Source organism: Octodon degus, unplaced genomic scaffold (assembly GCF_000260255.1).
Source record: "Octodon degus isolate 3935 unplaced genomic scaffold, OctDeg1.0 scaffold00019, whole genome shotgun sequence".
In the NCBI taxonomy this organism is placed as follows: Eukaryota; Metazoa; Chordata; class Mammalia; order Rodentia; family Octodontidae; genus Octodon; species Octodon degus.
The window spans coordinates 15,478,775-15,499,200 of NW_004524595.1; the positions used below are offsets into that span (position 1 = coordinate 15,478,775).

Here is a 20,426-nt window from a genome sequence, read left to right on the forward strand (position 1 = left end):
GTATTATTTGTTGAAACTGTACTTCCGATTTGATTTGAAACTGTCTCATTGCTATATGTTTATCAATAAAACTGTAGAAAAAAAAAAGTTAAATAGGGGAAATAGGGATGTGGTATGGAGCTGGCACAAGCCCACTGGCCCACACTGGCAGGACGTGGTGCTCACGCAAGCTCCCCCAGCAGCAGCCTCCATGGCCCCGGCAGGGCTCTGCTCCGGTGAGTGTTGGCAGCAAACGCAGCACCACTTAGCTGCTGCTCAGCCTCACCTGCCGGCTGCAACACAACCAGCCCACTGCAGGGTCGGAGCTCACCACAGCACAGCACGCATTCAAGGAGGCTAAGACAAGGCCGGCGGAGCAGCCTTCACAAACACACAGAAAAACGCCTTGATCCATTCTGCAACCTGGAGGTTTTAACAAGCACAAACTGGACTCCTAGTAGTTCTTATAAAATGAAAGTCAGAGACACATGAAGAGAGTTCTATTTTATATCTCGTACATCCTAATACCGAAGTGCTCGTCATTCACACGTCAACAGCTAACACTAAATAAAGCACCCCAGCCTCACATTCGGGCTGTAACACAGCTCTCTGGTTACCTTCTCTGGCACCTGGCCCTTTCCTGTACCAGGCATGTGGCAGAGGCACCTACAGTCTGCACCTGTCCCGCCTGTCCCACCTGGCCACTCTCTCCTGCTTTCCCCACTTCTCTGATTACACTGTTGCTGTATCTTAGAGAATTCTACTTCCTTGGCCCAAACCTTCAGCCTGCACTGCAGACCTTCACAAGCCAAACAGATGCTGAAAACGAGAAGAAAAAGGCACCGGGCCAGCCGACTGACTAGTTCTTCTGGCTCTCAGGTGACCGGGTCACCCAACTTGTCCACAACACCCACAAAGTTTTTTGTTTTTTTTTTAACTATTAGTGTGTGTTTGCAGTAGAGAATGTTTACATTCCTTGTGTGAAGCTGGTCCAAGTGTTTCGCAGCTTATTTTTATGAAAACCCCGCCTAAATTTTTAAATGTTAGCAACTACTGTTTTTTATATTTCAATACTGTAAGTAAGCGAAAGAAATTCACACCCAAATACAACCTGCAGGACAGCAGGTTGTCATCTCTATATCCACCTGGCCCCTTCCCAGACCACCTTGTCCCTCTGTCATTCCTGGCCAGGGTCCTCTAACCCCAGCGGGTCGTCTACATAGCTCACTGTGATCTAGCCCAGCTCTGCATCCAACCTTCAGGACTCTACCCAGACCCACTTGAAAGTCCCAGGGTCCTGGCACGAGCACACTCAAATGTCCCTACCCTGCTGACACACCAGCCGGACACTGCAGACCCATCACTGCCCACTTCCCCATCACACACAGCTGCCAGCACCAGCCAGGCCAAGGACAGGCAAAAAGTGTCCCCAGGGTCCTTCCTATGCCCTCCTCTCCTGTCCCTCCATCCCTCTTCCTCTGCTTTACTTCTGATAGATGCCAGGTATTCTAGCTGTGTGCCCGCCTCAGGCCCTCTCTCCATCTTCCACCCCTTTCTCCCCTGCATACTAAGCTGAAGTTTCCTCCAAACTTGGATTGCTTCACCTCCTTCAGACACCAGGTTTGAGTCCTCTGTGGCCCCCTGGACCTTCGGGATAAAGCCCGGATCCAGAGAGCTCTAACGGGAATTCCAGCTCCATGGCCACTGGCTATGTGATCTTCCACAATTTCTTTAGCTTCTCTGAGCCTCAGTTTACTCATTTTTGAAGCATGGACATGGATAATAAATACTGCATATTTAGATTAAAAATGAAATGCTACAAATACAGCTCACCGTACTTGGGACACAGTAACTGATCAATTAAATGTTAGTTCTTGCTTGAGCATTTTCCTTACCTACCTCAACCCAGCTCAGATCCTAGAACCATATGGAAACACTTGAAATTCTCCAGCTCGGAGCAGTGACATACTCCTGTAATCCCAGATGCTCAGCAGACAAGACAGGAAGTTGGAAAAGTCAAGGCCAGTCTAGGCAATTTGGAGTGACCTATCTCAAGCAAGAAAAAGGGCTGGGGATGTGGCTTGGGAGGAGAGTGAACTTCTCCACACTCGTTCCCCTGCTCAGAACGCTCTTCAAGATGAGACCACCATATTCCACTGACCCCAGGCCCCTCCCCTTCCCCTTCCCTCTTCCCCATCAGAGGCACTTGCTCAGCTGCCACGAAGTATTGACTTGCTGACCTCACACCACACTGCGCACTCTGCGCAAGTAGGGCCTTGTTTTGCTTAATCTTTGCATCCTCAATGTACAGCAAGAAGTACTGAACACATGAATGAAGGGTGCTATTCCTGAGTCCCCAGATCAACCTGTGAGACAGACACTATTACAAGTCACCCCTGATGCATGAGGACACTTAATGCTTTAAGGCTCACATCGGCTGAGTAGGAAGTAGAGGTGGCAGTTCTGAGCCCACCAAGGCCCGGCGGTGGGGTCCTGTCTGTCCTGCTGCCTGCCCTTCCACACCATGTCTCACCCCTAGATCACACTATAACTCACTTTCTTGTTCTAAATTTTCACGGATGATAGGAATGACTTTACCTCAGGTCTTCTCTTTGAGGACCTACAACACACCCACAGAGCACAAGCAACAGAGTCCCCACAGTTTCTGTGTTTGCCTCTATAAATACGTGTGACCAGCCTTCTTGGCAGTGTCTGCCTCAAAATAATTTTGCTTGAAGGCTTTCATGTACTCCTTACTTGGTTCCTGGCTCTATGAGAATGACGTCACTGTATCCTGCACTTCGATGGGCACAAGCTTTGCCCATGCCCATCCTGCAATCAGAACACTGAGCACAGAGGTAAACACACCCCAGCCCAGAAGCAGGGCTGGTCTTTAGGTCCCTCGTGCATGAGGGGCTGAGAGGTGACTCCTAGCCAGTCCCTTCCAATGGAGTGGCTGAGTTACCACCAACTTCTTCCCGGGGTCTTCCTACCTACCTGTAGTAGACAGATGAGTGGACGCCTGGACAGAGAGACAGTGGAGGTGCTGTAATCACCACTGCATGCAAGACAAGATGACAGCATACTACCTCCAATGTGGTTACAGAGAACAAAGGGGGAACACAAATACCACAATCAAAGCAGCATCTGGGGCATTCTATACACACTACATCATGTTTACTATTTTTGTCACTAAATACTGCAGGAGCCCTAAGTGTTATCCAAGTAAGAGCTGTAATCCTAAGTACAAAAAGAGCGGGCCCACTTGATGCCAATTGAACCACTCAAGTAGACAAAGGAGCAATAGGAAGAAGCAGGGAAGGCAGCCTGCAGAAACCTCATTTCTCTGGCCTTTCAGATATTTCGGGCTCTGTTTCTGCCCAGAACACACTGTGCTCTCCCCACCCCCCACCCCCTTTCCAACCAGGCAGGAAAAGCTAAGAGATTCAACTCTGGTGTCAAGTAAGTCCCTCAGACGCTCTCTACATCTAGCAGGGTCCTTTGCACATAGGCACAACTGGTGATGGCTGGCTCCAACCAACAGTTCTTTCACAAGGCCACAGGACCCTCCAAAATAAGACAGAGGGCTGGAGGTCCCTGCTGGAGCATGGCCTGTGGAGAGCTGGACGTCGCTGGATAGACGGGGACATGCACCAGCTGAGTCCACCCCCTCCCACACAACAGCTGCACAGGGCAGGACAAGAAGCATTGGGCTGGAGGAGCCCCTGAGGACACCTTGGCAGCCACTGGCCACCAAGGCAACATTCAGAGGAGGAAGGCTGAGCACCCACGGAAACTAGGCGCCACCAGAAGCGCCACTCGAACTGCCCCAAGAATTCTCTACTCTTAATTTTAAAACAAGAGAGAAAGAGAATTAAAGTCCCCCCACAGGTGAACCAGTGATGTCGTTGTCTCCATTCTCGCCAAGGCCAGAGAGCCTTCTCCAAACAGGAGATCAGGCACAGCAGCGCCCTGGGCACAGCTTCAGCAGCTCCACACCCCAGACAGGACAGAAGGAAAAACAAGAACATTCACACCTGCCCAATGGTCACCCTGCTCCACCCACCCTCCCAGGTGTCCCCAGCCTCCCTTTACCAACAGCAACAGAGCGGAGTGGAGTGGAAAAGACTGCTCAGGAGGCATCTGCCCACACTAGCCAGGATGCCTGCCTAAGCTAGCCTAGTCCTTAGCACTGTTATGACAAGACAGCCGAGGCTTAGTGGTTAAACAAGAGACGGTTATGTAGCCAGCAGTTCTGGAGACTGGGAAGTCTAAGAGCATGCTATTCTCCTCTTGTCTTCTTGCTGCACAACACCATGGGGGCATCCCGTGGAGACAGGAAGAGTGCAGCCTGGTCTCTCTTCTCCTTGCACATAGCCCCTGATGCCATCAGGAGCCACCGCAGGACTCTTATCTACCTTGAGTTACCTCCCAAAACCTCGCCTCCAACTGTAACTCACCCACACACGACGGTCATGTTTCCCACCCTCTGCAGATCTTCACAATTGCAAATAAAAATGGAACACATGCATTTTGGAGACACACACAAACCGTGGCACCACATCCCCCTGCCGCCCCCAAGGGAGCAGCTCCCATGTTAAGGCATTTCCCAAGGATTTCAGAAAAGCGTTCATTCCTGCTGGAAAACAGTGCTCCTGCCAAACCATAAATCCTCAGTGTGTTTACAGAGAAACTCTTAGAGCGCCAAGTGTGCTTTGCTATCACAAGTTGCCGCACCTTCTATTTGATGGGGGAAAAGTTTTACTCAAAGTCTTCAAAAATACAACAAAATAAATATGATGGCTGGTAGGGAGTTAGAATCTCTTATTTGGAAGGTAGGAGAAAAATGCGTTTATCCTACACAAAAATCCACATCCAGTTCCCAGAAGCCATCTTGGGAGGCTTCTTTCCAAATGCTTCACCCAGAACTCTCTGCCATGACTAATTCTATACTTCATGAATATGAAAAAATACATAATTATAAAATAATGAGCTCCCTAGGTAGTACAAGTCAATGCTTTCAGTTTGATTTATTAAAATGAATCCTTACACTTCTCTTTTCTCCAAACCATTTCCGAAGTGCACCTACATCACTCTGTACCACCAAGCTTCCCATAAGGAAGACCAAGATCAAACAGGCCAAGCAAGCAGCAGCAGCCCAGACAGCATGAGGCCCCGCTGCACGAAGCAGCTGTGCCATCAGCCATCAGCTCTGGGCAGGTGCAAGGTTTCCTTTTGCACAAGAAAACCCTCACTCCATAGTTAATATGAACACATGCTTGCAAAAACAAGCTCCACGTCCTTGCAGTAAAACACGTCTTTGACCTCACCTGCACCAAGGCTCCACATCTCTGAGTTTGCTGCCTGAGTTAGTTTAACACAGAAAATTCAAGTTTCACCTCTATCGCCAGGGAAGTTTCAGAAGTCAGCCCTAACAGCGCTCAGGGGCCTGTTGCTGTTCATTACAGAGCTCTGGAAAATTCCTAGGGTGCCCTTCCCTGCAGCTTCCCTGCAGGGTCCAGGCAGCTGAGCAGTCCACACCAAGAAGCACTCTATCCCTGGGCTGGGGTTTGTCTAGACAGTGTGCCAGGCAAGCAGCAGTCCTGCTGCAAGAGAGCACTCGCACCTCCTCCCTCCAGCCCCATGTTGCGTAGGTCCCTGAAGCAAAGCCACCACACTGCCCATTCTTGTAATTTACATCTGCTTCTCTGAGGTGAATAAAAACCTAACCTGAGGCTCCAGGGATGTGGCCTGGGAATTCCTCCCAAGCTGTTTGCACTACCTGACCGGTGAGGGCTCATAACATAGGGCTTGCTTACACGTCAACCCAATGAGGTGGGTGAGAGGGATAAGTGGCAAGAAGCACTAACCGATTAGAGGTTAGGGCTGCATGACATAACTGTGCATCTTTTACTCAAAATTCTGTGTAGAAGATACCAAATGAGAATGCAAAGCCTGTAACAACTTCCAAAATTTAATTCTGGAGGAACTAGAGGCAGACAACTCAGTGTCATGTCCAAAAGACACCACACACCGGCCTCCGACCTCTGGCTACATCTACAGGCTGGGGGCCCAGCCAAAGGCTGAGTTCCTTTTTATTAACACTCATGAGAACCCCAATTTTCCCTTCTTCAAAAGCCAACCTTCTAAGACTTGCAACGATGAGTGTGTGGAGACACTGGTACCTTTTACACTTCACCAAACAGATGGACAACACAGACAGACAATGGCACATGTCGTGTCCTCCTTCACTTTTAGCCCAGAGAGGACAGCTCTGCAGAGGGGAGTGTGGCCCTGAAGTGCATCTACAGCCTCAATGGAAGCTAGCCAATGTCTGGGGCTGCGGCCTGGGCAGGACTTTCAGTGGCCTCTGGAAGTTCCCACACTGCAAAACTTGGATCTTAGAAACCCACGAGAGGCACACTGCTGAGGGGCAATTGACTAACCTCAAAGGCAACAGTGCCAAACCTCGTGCCAAAACCCAGGCATACGCTCTGCCCAAACTTACAAACCACAGTCTTTAACCACGACAGCATCTCCCAGGTCCTCCGGCCAACTGTATTTCTACCTCAGGCAGAGAGCTGGGAAAGTGCCCAGGCTCACCTTGGCACACCAACAGGGTGGAAGGACAGCTTAAGAGCAAACATTCAAACCCAACAGTTCAGCCTGCTGGTATTCTTTTATTTCAATACACAAATGATTTTCCAGAATTGACCACATTATTGAAAGAAGTCTCTTTTTTGTTTTGTTTTGTTTTTGCTTATGTATTTTCTTCTTTGTTTGCTTCTTTATAATACATTTTCAGAACACAATAATTACATTTGTCATGAGTTGGTATGTTGTACATAACATCTTAAATCATTTTACCTTCCCCTCCCTAACCCCTCTCCCTCCACCTCCTTTTTTTCTATTATCTATCTTTTATTTTGGTCTTATATTTGGGTCTCTCATACAAAAGAAACAATGTGATATTTGAGCTTGTGTGTCTGGCTTATTTCACTTAACATTATGTATCCATTCTCCTACAAATAATTCAAATTGATCCTTCTTAATGGCAGAATAGTACTCCACTGTATATTTACACCACAAATTATTTTACCCAATCATGCACTGATGAACACATATGCTGCTTCCAAGCTGCTATAAACCAGGATTTGCATGCATCACTGTATTATGACGTCTTTAACTCTAGTAGGAGGATACCTAGAGGGGAATACCTGGGTTAAATGGAATTTCTAGTTTTAGGGTTTTGAAGAATCTCCATAGTGTTTTGAAGAATCTCTGTAATGGCTGTACAGGCTTGTATTACCAGCAACAGTGAACACAGCTCCTTTCTTCCCCATGATCTGGCTTCCTGCTGACAGCCAACTTCCTGGAGTGCAGTGGATCTCAGTGTTGTTTTTATTTGTATTTTCTAATGGTCAGAGACGGTGAGCATCTCTTCATGCGCTTGTCAGTCACTTGTATTTCTCCTTCCAAGCATTGTCTGCACCTTACAGTTACCTACTTTTTGACTGGCTCTTCTATTTGAGGGATGGCCATTATTTTTTAGTACTTCCTAAATTCTAGACATTAGTCCTCTGTCTGAGGAGTAGCTGGCAAACTTTTCTTCTCTTTCTGTAGGTTGTCTCTTCACTCTGTTTCTTTGCTGTACAGAAGCCAACTTGGCATGATCCCACTGGATTCTTAATGTCATCTCTTGTGTAACTGGGGTTCTGTTAAGAAAATCCTGTTCAGGATTAGGGATATAGCTCAGCAGCACAGTGCCTGCCTGGCAAGCACAAAGTCTGAGTTCAATTCCCAATACCAGAACAAACAAATAAACAACAGAAAATCTGTGTCTATGTCTAAACCTTCAAGAGTTTTACCTATTTTATATTCTGGCAAATAAAAAGTTTGTTTTAATATTTATATCTTTGATCCATTTGGATTTTAGTTTAGTATACAGTGACAGACATGGCTCTGGGTTCAACCTCCAGCATACAGACAACCAGTTTTCTCAGCACCCTCTGCAAGAAAGGCTATCTTTCCCCACAGCATCAGTTTTTAGCTCCTCTGTCAACAAGGAGGTAGCTGAATGCACTTGGAGTTCCTTCTACAGACTCTAGTGTGTTCCACTGGTCCAAAAGTCCGGGGGAGTTTTGCCAGTACCATGCTGTTTTTGTCACTGTAGCTTTGTAATCTAGAATTGTAACTTGAAATCTAGAATTGCAATTGCCTTGTGCCTACTACCCAGGATTGCTTTTGCTCTTCTGGATCTCTTCTCATTCAATATAAATTTGAGGACTGTCTTCTCTAATTCTGTGATGAATGCTAATGGTATTTTGCTCTAGACTGACATAAATTTATATATCTAGCTGTGGAAGGAAGGCCATTTTCTACTTTTTTTTGTGTGTGTGTGTGATACTGGGTATTGAACTCAGGACCTTGCACTTGCCAGGAAAGTGCTTATTCTACTGAACTATCTCCCCGGCCCCTGAATGGCCATTTTCACAACACTGACTCTGACTGGTTATTTTTCCATTTTCTGATATGGTCTTTGATCTGCTTTTTCAGAGCACCACAGTTTTTGTTGGAGAAGTCTTTCACTCCCTTAGGTTATTTCCTAGGTATTTAATTTTTCTTCATGCTATTATATAAGGCACTGTTTTCCTAATTTCTTCCTCAGTGAGGTTATTATCAGCGTACAAGAATGTTACTAATTTTGTATGTTGGTCAGAGATATAGCTCTCTTTGTACTTGATGCACTAATGAATTTGGCTGCTGATTCTAGGAGTCTTTTGGTGGAATTCTGGATTTTCTATGTAGAGGTTCATGTCATCTGTAAACAGTGAAAACTTGACTCCTTCCTTTCCTATCATATTCCTTTTATTTCTTCCTCTTGCCTAATTATGCTAGCTAATAATTTACAAAATACATTGAATAGTATTGTTGATAGCACACATCCTTGTCTTGATTCAGGTTTTGGGGAGAAGGCTCTCAGCTTCTGTCCATTTAACATGATGTTGGCCATTATCTGTCCCAAATGACTTTCATCAGATTGTGATAAGGTCCTTCTATGCCTATTTTCTTTAAGGATTTTATCCTGAATGGACGTCAGATTTTGAGAAAAGCTTTCTCTGTACCTATTGAGATGATCATGTGGTTCTGTCCTTCCATTTATGTGATGTATTACATCTACTGATTTACATACGTTGATCCATTTTTGCTGGCATGAAGCTTATTTGGTGCATAATATTTCTGATGATCTGCTGCATTTTGTTTGCCAGTATCTTGTTGAGGATTTTTGTATATGTTCATTACAGAAAATGGCCTGCAGTTCTCTTTCTTGGTTGAGTCCTTTTCTGGTTTTGGAATCAGGCTAATGCTAACCTCCAGGGATGCTTCACGAGTGCTCCTTCTCTTTCAATTTCATTAACAAGTTTGTGGAGTATTGGCTCTAGGTCTTTCCTAAAGTTCTTATAGAATTTGCAATGAATCGATCGGGGCCTGGGTTCTCCTAATTTTAAGGACATTATTATTATTACTTCTGCAATCTCATTGCCTGACATTGGATTATACAGGGGTTTTAAGTTTTCTTGGTTCAGCTTCGGTAGTTCATATTTGTATGTGAGCCTATCCATTTCTTGTGATTTCTCCATTTCATTTGAGTACAAGTGTTCTGTACTGGTTGATATATTGTATCTACTTGGGCAGTACAGAAGCTTAACTAAAGTTGTACATTCTAGGGTGTAGAGGACATGCTCTGAGGCTCCAGGATGTTGTTTGTTGCTTGCACCAACTTGAGAAGTTTAGAAATTTCACTACATGACTCAGAGGGAGACACGGATCTCACTTCATAAACATCCTCAGCATGTGCAAGAGGAGGGCATGGAGATGATACTAGAGCTACACTCACCCAAGGGTGGGCAGCCTGCTTACAATAGAAGGGAGCTGAAAAGAGGTTTGCTCTCCCCGCTTTTTCGCTCTTGCTGCTTCTGCTGTCTTCTGCCCGCCTAAACTGTTGCCCTCACCACGCCACCCTGCGTGGGAGCCAGCTGATTACAAATTGAAACCTCCACAAACTGTGAGCTAAGCAAACTGTTCCTTCCTTAATTTCGGGTGTCAGCTATTTTGTCCCAACAACGAGAGAAAGGTAACTAACACATGCTCAAAACAGATAATAATCTAGATTTCAGCAGAATTAGTTGTGCTTTCACCTTCTTCATGTCTAATTGCACTGATTGGGTCTTCTCCTTTTTTTTGTAAGGTTGGCTAAGGGTTTATTTAGTTTATTCTTTCAAAGAAAAAGCTCTTTGATAAGTCGTTTGTTCACATACCTACTAAAAGCAACAACTATACCTTCATTAATGATAGAAAACAATTCAAGAGTAGTAACACAGAGTTAACTACCTAAAAGCTAATAAAGCTTAATGGTTATACTGTTGACATTTTCACAATAGTGCCACAATTTGTATGTCTCGCTGCTGGGAAGCTTTAGCCACCAACGATGCACTCATGACTGTCCCACGCATGGCTACACTTCTTATAAAATCACTGTTACAAGCTGCCTGACGATGGTGTCACCCAGAGCTGCACTGAACAACAAATCAGTAGCCTAATCCAGTCAGACACCCATAATCAGTCACTCCCACAAGCCTCCCCTAGGAGCTCGTGAAGTTTTAGGAGAACGTCTAGGTAAATAAACCACAACAGATACCTTTATCTAATGCATGCATGTTCCCCTGATAGTTCAAGTTTGTGGGAATATATTAAAGTTGGAGGGAGTGGAGAACGGGAGAATGCACAGAGAGAATTTTGAAAATTTAAATAATAGGAGGTAAAGAGAAAAGTCAGACAAAGACTTCTATTATGGACTAGAAGAACAGTTACAGAATTAGATGAAGTTATCTGTTATGGTTTATACCTAGACATTCTCCTAAAACTTCACGTGCTCCTAGGTGAGGCTTGTGGCAGTGACTGATTATGGGTGTCTGACTAGATTAGGCTACTGATTTGTTTAGTGTAGCTCTGGGTGATAATGCACTGAAGAGAGAGGAGCCACCCTGAGCCTGAGTGGCACCATCCAATGGGCTTATAGCCCCGATGGGATGAAAAGGGAAAGAAGAAGTCCCCCTCGGACTCCTGCCTGCTATGCCATGTACCGTTTCTCCTCCATGACGCCCCTCTGTCCCGTTGCCCTGCCTTGGAGCCACCCAACTATGGCCTGAAGCCTCTGCAAACTGTGAGCTAAACATAAACCTTTCCTCCTTTAACTGGTCGGTGTCCAGTATTTTGTCCTGGCAACAAGAAAGTAGCTAAGAGACTAATGGGGAAAAAAAAAATAGAAGATAAAAGAAAAACATGAAGAAAAAAGAAATATATGGATAGTTTAAAAAAAAATAGGAAAACTAAAAGGGACAAAGGAATGAGAAAATAAGAATTCCAAAACAGAGAAAATTTTTTCTCTGTATTTTTGAAAAAGGCATCATTTCCTTCTAGAATCTGCAGCGCCGGAGGCCATTGAGCATGCTATCTCTGCCCAGCCTTATGGCCTGTGGGCATGTGAGGTGCACTCCCTATCCAGAGACCCCCTTTTCCCTCTGGGCTGTGGCCATGTCCTGCCTGGATGTGTCACTGCTCATGCTGGTGACTAGGGAAGGCAGGCAGACCTCAGACCAGGGCTGGATGGAGGCAGTAGGGCAAGGTTTGAGGACTCAATGCTGGCTGGCACTTTCAAACCCACCTGTTTCTGAGTGCCGCTCAAGCTAAGTCTGGCTCTTCATCATGGGGAGTGAAGCCCACGTTCTTCTGGGCCTGACTATAAACTTCTTAGGGATGTCCTCCTAGCCCAATCCCTGTGGTGCCTGCTCCTGTGGCTGCCTCTCACCCAGTTGCTGATGGAGGGCAACTCTGGTAGCCCTGAGGTGAAGTTATTTTTCAGATTTTCTGACTCCCAGCCTTACATACTCAACCCCTCCCCAAAATTACACCCACAATGACCTGAGCACTCTCTGGTGAAATGACAAGTGCCCGCATGAGAACCCCTCTCCTGCATGTGACCCTGCACTCTTTCCGCAGTTCAAAAAGCCTGGCTCTCCTCCTGCCTCCTGGATCCCCCAGCCCCATGCACATCCCTTACATTTAGGAGGCCTTGTTCTCCTCCCCATGAGCTTGGAGGGAAGAATCCAGACTGTTTCCTTGGGCTGCCTTTGCATCTTCTCTCGTAGCTTCTAACTTTTTCCGTCAGTTCCTCTCCAATCCCTGGTGTTCTGCTTCTCCTTTTCTTCCATAAACTGTTACTTTTCAGCATCCAGATTCTCAATTCCAGAGAGGTTAAATTTTTCTACCAATCACCACTCTGCCATTTTCCTCTCATTATGAAGTATTTCTTCTTTTCTTTCAATTTTTATTTTTATTGGCACACATTTGTAGTACACACTGACTACCTTCCTCTCGGGGAATAACCTATGCATAACACATCCTAACCACACACACCCTGTTCTCTAGGTTCCCCGGCCATTTGCAAAAGACTCTCCAGGCAGCAAATTGCTTCACTGACTCTTGGAGTAACTTTCAACTCTCTAGTTCTGTTTTGCTCACTCCGTATGCCCTGCAATATAAAATAGTCACTTGGTACACTTACCTTTCTCTAAAGCCCCTCATGCTGTAACATTCATTACTATTTTGTTATGTTTTGTTTTGACACTGCAGACTATTAAAACCAGGACCTTTGTCCTATCCCTAGGGTGCGCTGTGACGGCAACTGAGACTGGGTGTGGTGGTGCGCGCCTGTAATGCCAGCACTTGGGAGGCTGTAAAAGGAGAATCATTACAAGTTTGATCTAGTAGTGAGACTCTGAACACCCTGTAGACCCTTCCCTAAAATACAAAAAAAAAAAAAAAAAAATCCAGGACCTTTGTAATGAACTACACCCACCCCCTTTTTTTTTTTTTAATTTATGTATTTTTGTGGAACAGGATCTTGCTAACACCCCAAGTTGCCCAGACTGGGCTTCAACTTTCTCTCCTCCTTCCTCAGCTTCCCGTGGTGCTGGGACTACAGGTGTGCACTACCATGCCTGGATTCTGGCTGTTACCGACCTTTGGGTCAGCATATTCTGCTACAGGTTTGCGATACTTAATTTTATATTTCAACTTGGCTGAGTGTCCAGAAGTTTAAATCAAACCTAACTTTGGGTGTTTCTTTGGGGGCGTTATGTATGCAATTAACATTTCAACTGGTAAACTGTGAGTAAAGTAGGCCTATGCATAACGTGGGTGGGCCTCCTCCAATCAGCTGAAAGCGTGAATGGAACACAGCCTGGAGTGTTCTCCATCAGGCTGTCTCTGGACCCCACCAGAGCACTAGCATTCTAGTCCACAGCAGACCAAGCTCCAGACCTCCGACAGAGCCGTGGCCCTCCTGGGTTTCCAGCCTGCCAGCCCACCCTGCAGAACAGTGGCCTGCAGCCTCCATAACTGTAAGCCAATCACTTCCTGCAGCCTTACAGATCCTGCTGTTTCTGACTCTCTGAACACTAGAAACTGTCTGAGTGTTCTAGAAGCAGTAAGTGACTCGACTGCTCTTCCCAACAACTTTCAGTCCCATAGCCCCTTTCACCCTCATTCCCTACACCTATATAACATCTACCTGGGTTACATGACATTTGTGGGCACAGAGCCAAGGTTCCCTGTGATAAGGAAACCCAATAATCTGAGAAAAACCAGAAATAAGACTCAGATCGAGTCTCTGGAAACCTAGAAAGTGGCTTATGCCCATGTCCAGGGCTCCCTCACACTTGTAGTATAACTGCATGTTTAAAAAAAAAAAAAACCATAAAATCATTAGACTACTGGGGAAACAGTGCAGGCATCATGGCTTCTGTCTAGACATCCGCCAAGCCTCGTGCACTCACAGCTGGGCTTCGGGAGCTGCCTGGGCCCTGGGTGCCCAGTGCTCGACTGAGGATCAGGCATTGATGTGGTTACAGCTAACAGGATCTGGAAGCCAACGCAGCACAGGGGGAGGTGGCTCCCGGTGGCATGGCCTGCAGCTTCGCAGGCTCCCTCTACCACCCCTCACCTCTCCCTAGGTCCTACCGCAATGCCATGAGCTGTTTCTCCTCTGCAATGTCCCTGTGCCGTGTGCCACCCTGCCCTGGAGCTCCCTGACTACGGGCTGAAACCTGCACAGACCTTGCGTTCCATAAACCTCTCTTCCCTTAAGTTGCAGGTGTCGGGTATTTCATCCCAGCAACGAAGGAAGGATCTAAGACAAGAGGGAAAAACAAGCAATATGCTCAAAGCTACCTGATAATGTTCAGATGTCTAATGCGCTAGAAGTGCTAATACCAGGCAACTCTACAGTACGTGCACAGATGCACAATGCTGATTTACTAATGAGTTGCGTGCAGCCCACTGACCCCAGTGAAAGTCACCTTCCACATGGACCCAATCCTGCCTGAGGCTCCCTTTAATAACTGAGCCACAATGGATCACCTTCACTTCTGCATCTCCCTGGCCTTAGGTCTCACCTCCCTGACATTTCTACAAGTTAGTTCCCAGGTGCCATGCTTGCGCCTGTCAGTCTATTCCACACACCCTTCACCATGTATTTCCCCACATCCCTAGCCTCGAGGAATATGTTCCAAGACCTGTGACGGATGCCTGATAGCTCACAAAGTGCTAGCCCACATATATACTAACCTATATACTATGTTTTTCTTATGCGTTCATACCTATGAAAAAGTTTAACTTATAAATTAGGCAAAAAGAAAATATCAACACAAATTGGGCGTGGCGATACATGCCTGGAATCCCAGCACTCTGGGAGGATGAGGCAGGAGGACCACAGTTTGAGGCCAGTCTAAGCAACCTGTGATTCGCCAAGAGCCTGTCTCAAAAATTTTTAAACAGAGACCTAAGGATGGAGTTCAGTGTGAAGTTGAGGGTTCAATTCCAATGCCACATGCGCGCACACACACACACACACACACACACACACACAATTAAAATAGAACAATTATAACAATATAAGCAATAAAAAGTATGTGAATGTGCTATCTCTAACTTACTGTACACTTTCACCTTCTCACTTAAAGGAAGTTCTTTGTATTTTGCTGTACTTTTTACTTTTCACTAGAATAAAATGCTAGAGATGGTCAAAATATACAGTACAAGTGTAAATTTTAAAAATGTATTACATGGGCCGGGGAGATAGCTCAGTAGAGTAAGTGCTTGCCTGGCAAGCATAGGCCCTGAGTTCAATCCCTGGTACTGAAAAAAAAAAAAAAATTAACAAATAAAAATAAAAATGTTTTATAGTAGTATACACATCACCTTTATTCTTCCTCAGAACACTCCCTTCACTTTAAGTACACTCCTCCATTGCTCTTGCTACTCTCTGAAGCAGTTCTACAAGTCTTCTTTTACGTTTTTACAAGATGTGGGCCAAAATACTGTGAATCCTGCTGCCAAATGTCCTTAAACAGAACAGCAAGCTCGTAAAAATATGACACTGTGGCTTCACCCACCTAACTCACTGGATCCGGCACCAGGCAACTTCTGAATCCTCCCCAAATTCAAAGTGACCATGAAAGGTCTGTTGAATCAGTCCAGCACGTTGAGGCAGCCACAGCGACACGACTAAGCACACCCCTGCCGGAGGACTTCCAGAACTGCTTCAGAAAGCGGCACAAAAGATGAGATCGGTGTGTCTGCAGCAAGGGGGAACATCCTGAGGGGAATCTGTGGTGATGTGTCTCCTGCCATAATCAGTTTATTTTAATTTAGATACAGCCCATAATCTCCAACTACACCATGTACTCCATAGCCTCTCTTTGGCAGATCTAAATTGCCATCACCGCTCCTTCTGAGCTCTGGAGCCCGTGCTCAGCAAACTGAGGATCATGCGTGCACAAGAGCTCTGCTGTTGATCTGCTAACCCAGGCACTGTTAACCCACTAGCAGGCAAGCAGCAGACTGAGCCCGGGCACGCTGGCCGAGGGAGCATCGTGTCCCTTGAGAAACGCGAGCACAGCATGAGATTACACCTGCTACTCAGAATGATGTACTTTAGCTATTGACACTGCACTTTCCACTTAATATTTTTGAATGGCAGCTGGTGACCAGTTAACTGAAATGCAGAATAAAGCTACAGAAAAATGACTACGTAAATATTAATAGGTTCACAACGTGCCTCTACTGCAACTCCATTAACTTGTTCCTACCACCTTCTGGATAGACCCTAAGACCCTGAACTTGGCCTGAGACTATGCTACAACCATCTCCACAGTCCCTCAAGGTCTCCCAACATCCCCCCCCAGGTTCTCCCAAGCTCTCCCAAAGTGCCATACTCACTCCTGCTAGAATCCTCAGCCTGGGCTTCTCCTTCTCCATCCTCTCCATAATGGATCCTTTCCAGCTCTCAGAAGGAAATGTCTTTTCTTTAACAAGGGCTTGGGGCCGGGGAGATGGCTCAGTAGGATAAGCGCTTGACTGGCAAATGCAAGGATCTGAGTTCAATCCCCGGTTCCGAAAAAAAAACAAGGGCTTCCTGGAGCTTCTCCCACACTTCTGCCCTCCCTAACTGATGGATGTTTGCATGTATGTATTCCATCCTCTATCCACTGGCCATTAGTGGGAAGGCTGAGCCGTCAGGGAACACTCGCTCTACGGTTACCATAATTCTAGACTCTCCTACAGCCAGCTTCCCCTGAGTTGGCACAACCTTCTGCACAGCTAAACTATGCACACAGAAAAGTGTGTATCTCTTCCCAAAGGCCTTGATCCCTCTGAGACCCTTGTCTCATGCCTGATACTCACTGAAGTTCTCAATCCCAGACTGCAGAGCCTTCCACAAGGACCAGCAGAATGGGCCGCACCACACAGGCTCCTTTCCTATGCAGCTCAACACAAACAGGGGTTCCCATGAGATGAGTGCCAGCCCAAAGAAAGCCACCAGGGACATTTTTTTCAGTCAACTCATCCCCTCTCCTATCCTCAAACTTTTATAAAGTCCCATCTGCCACCCTGACCACAGTCCTCTCTTAGAACTCGCTCGCATTCTTTTGCAATGAATCAGTAAACTCTTAACTTTTCTATCTAGCTTGACTCTTGGTAACTTCTTTTCCCATCCACACTACCAGCCTTGCACATACTGCTCCTTACAAGGCACTTAAATAAATTTGGATGAACTCGCAGTAAGGGGCTCAGCAGACAACCAGCAGCCCACATCACTCACTGGGAGCTTCAGCAAGCCACACTGAGGCTTGCAACTATAAACATCCATGGCTTAAATGCAATGCTCTTGGCTAAAAGCAAGCAAATCATAACCTTTTATCACTCAGTACTTGCATCACTGCAGACAATGTTTACACACTATTCCCCCTCAAAATCTAAGGCTCTGCAGGCATCCAAAGAGAGTGAGCACACCTGACTTTTATCAGGAAATAAACATTTAGCATCTGTATTATCTTGTTTTTTCTTTCAGTACTGGGGATTGATTGTAGCCAGGACCTTCGCATTGAGCTACATGCCCAGTCCTTGTTTTAATTTTTATTGTGAGATAGGCACTAAGTTGCCCCAGCTGGGCTCCAGCTTTTCATCCTGCCTCTGCCTCCCAGAACGACGCTGATTCCAGGCACACACCACCATGCCCAACTTGCATGCCCTGTCTTTTTTTTTTTTTTTTTTTGCATGCATGCCCTGTCTTGTGCTTTTTTCTCTTGGGTTTCCAAAAGTACAAGTTCAAGCCTAAAGCCTCCCCTCAAAGTTTCTGGGTCCTTATAGTACCACACACCTAGCACCTACACGGTAAACACACAGTGTTCACTGTCCAGCTGGTGAGAGAGTAGACTCTAAGGCAATGTGTCCTGTGAGTTTTCTAGGTCCCTCATTTAATAAACACATTTTCTGGTAGAAACTGCAGTGTTAGCCTGGCCAGTGATCTTTAGGTTTGATCTTCCTTTCTTTCTAATAAGCTGGGCAGGATTCCATTCAGAAGCAGGTGACTTTAAGAGGCTGAGAGAACAGTTTTCTAACACAGACCTCAGGGCTCCTGGAGGACTGAAACAGAATCCTGGAAGTCACTTGATAATTGCAGGCCACCTCTCCCTGCTACTGTCAATAAACTGAGTCAAGAGCCTACCACCAAGAGGCACAGTGTTGGAGATAGGAGGTATAAAAGGGTGAAACTCACAGCATTAAGTGCTCGACAGTATCCCTGCTTCATGGTTTCCTAAGTAGGTGTCCGTGTGTAAGTTACTCCATCTCTGTTCCTCATCTAAAGTAGATAACAATACAAACTCACCTCTCACATCTCTCATCAGGTTGAAATGAGTTAATACATGGAAAAGTTTTTAGCTTTAGTGTCTAGTGCAAGGTTAGAGATAGTAGAGATTCAAGTCCCTGATCCTTATAATTAAACAGACAAGGCCCAGAAAAGCAAAGTGACCTCTGTCGGGTCAGAGGCACAGAGAAGCAGAAATTAGAGCTGGAACTCAGGTCCTAGGCCCTCATCTGCTGTCCTGATGTCTCCCTATAAGCAGTGGCCACTGCCACTGATTCACAGGACCACCTCCACTGGGACTGCCTCGGCATCCTTGAGGCCCAGGATGAGCCCAGGGTTTCCATATCAACGTTGCAGGAAGGGGCCCAATTCTCACTTCTTCAAGGGGTTGCTGCAAGGACCAAGGGCTACCTGGAAAACTACCTAGCTCAGCTTAGCATACACCACACTGCAGGCAGCCGCTGCATTATAGCTACATAAAAAGAAAGAGAGAGGAGAAAAAAAAAAAGAAAAGAAAACAGAAGCCCAAGGAGCCTGCTTTCTCAAAGCTAGTACACATTCCAACCCCAAATGCCAAGCATAGGGCAGTCTGAGATCTGGGGAAGAACAGAGGAGGCAGTGTTCGGGCACGGGTCACCTGAAGGGTAAAACACACTACAGACCACCAGGGCTGCACTCCCAAAAGAAGGCAGAGGAGAGAAGGGGAAGAACCCCCTGAGGTTCAGAGCACGATGTTTTCAGTGTTTCCTGAACCAGCAAAGACTGCATGGAGCCCTCAAGGCAGGGCATGGCCCACCGTCAAATAAAGCGTCTGGTCACCAGATTGAGCTGAGAAGACCTCACAAGGCCTTAGAGAATTTTCACAACAAGCTCTGGCCTCGGGGTTCCTAGGTACCCCAGCATCACTCCCACCAGAGCCCCATCAGGCAACCTTACAACCCTGAAATAAGACACTTAGTATTAGAACAGGAGGTGGAAATAACCTGACAGAAGGAAGAACAGGATTCCCTGGGAATGGAAATTTCATCTTCTACTCGCTGCACACGCACCAAGCATGAGTCCATGTGCTTAAGATGTTCACCATCGAGCACCGAAAGGGAGCCCAAAGCCAAGGGTTCCACGTCCCCAGCCTGAGGGCTCAGCAGAGCTCCAGGATCACACCTCCAGCCAAGAGGGCAGGTGTTCAGGAACAGACTTGCTTCCTGTTTACCTGAGGGTTTGCGAGTAGCCAACTGAGTTAACTTCTGCAGTTCTATTGGAAGGGTTATGCAAATCGTTTAAGCAAATCCCTGACAAGGGACGGGAAAGCTTTCCGACCTGTCTGGTCTCCCTCCCTCCCTCCGGCGAACCACAAGTCCACACAGGAGAACCAAAGAACACGCCACACACTTTGCGCCCTCGGTGAACCGGGCCCCAGGGTCACCCCAGGGTGGAAATGGCTTTCCGCCACTCTCAACCCTCGGTGCCGGGCAGGTGCAATCAGGCTAACGGCTCGGGACGCCCCCGCCGGGACGGGAGACACCCGGACGACAGGGGCGGAGGAGAGAGAGCTCCGCAATGCGAAAGGCGGCTCCGCTCGCGCGGCCCCTGCAGGCGGCTCTGCTGGATCGCCAGCCCGGGTACCTCGGGAGGTCGGGTGCCCAGAGAGGCGCGCGAGCAGGAGGTGCCCCCGGCCCCGGCCTCAGCCCGGGTACCGGCACCGGCGCGGTCTGCAGCTCCGCACCCCGCACCGCCCGGCCAGTGCTGCGGACGAGGCTGGGCGCGCTCCTTCCTGCCGCAACTGTCGCGGGGCGCGGGCTCCGCGGCGGCCTAGGGAGGGAGGGGAACAGCGAAGAGGCGGAGCAGGCGGCCCGGGAAGCACTTACATCTGCCAGGAAAGCGCCTCCTCTCGAGGAAGGAAGGAAGGGCTTCCCGGCTGGAAACGCCCCGGGGATGCCCTGAGCGGAGCCGCCTCCCGACGCGCCCTCTTCCAGCCGATTCCGGCCGATTGCCGAGCCCCGGCCGCGCAACAGGCGGAGCCCGGCGACCTGACGGCGGCTGCGGGACCGGAGGGACGCGGGCCACAAGCCGAGGACGCAGAGCCCTACCGGCGACGCCCCGAGGTGGTGCCCGCGATCTGACCACGTGGGACCGCGGCAGCGCCAGGTGTAGTGCGCGGTGAAGTTGAGGGGTCGTT

The 20,426-nt window shown here is 47.3% G+C and overlaps 1 protein-coding gene across 1 annotated transcript in view; it reads right to left on the reverse strand.

Moving 5' to 3' along the window:
• Kcns3 (potassium voltage-gated channel modifier subfamily S member 3) overlaps positions 1–20,420 on the reverse strand; it is a 64,904-nt gene extending 44,484 nt beyond the window's left edge. The window contains exon 1 of the mRNA XM_004627487.3: positions 20,116–20,420. The gene's annotated coding sequence lies outside the window, so the exon portion shown is untranslated. The remainder of the gene's footprint in view (positions 1–20,115) is intronic.
• Positions 20,421–20,426: the final 6 nt, after the last annotated feature.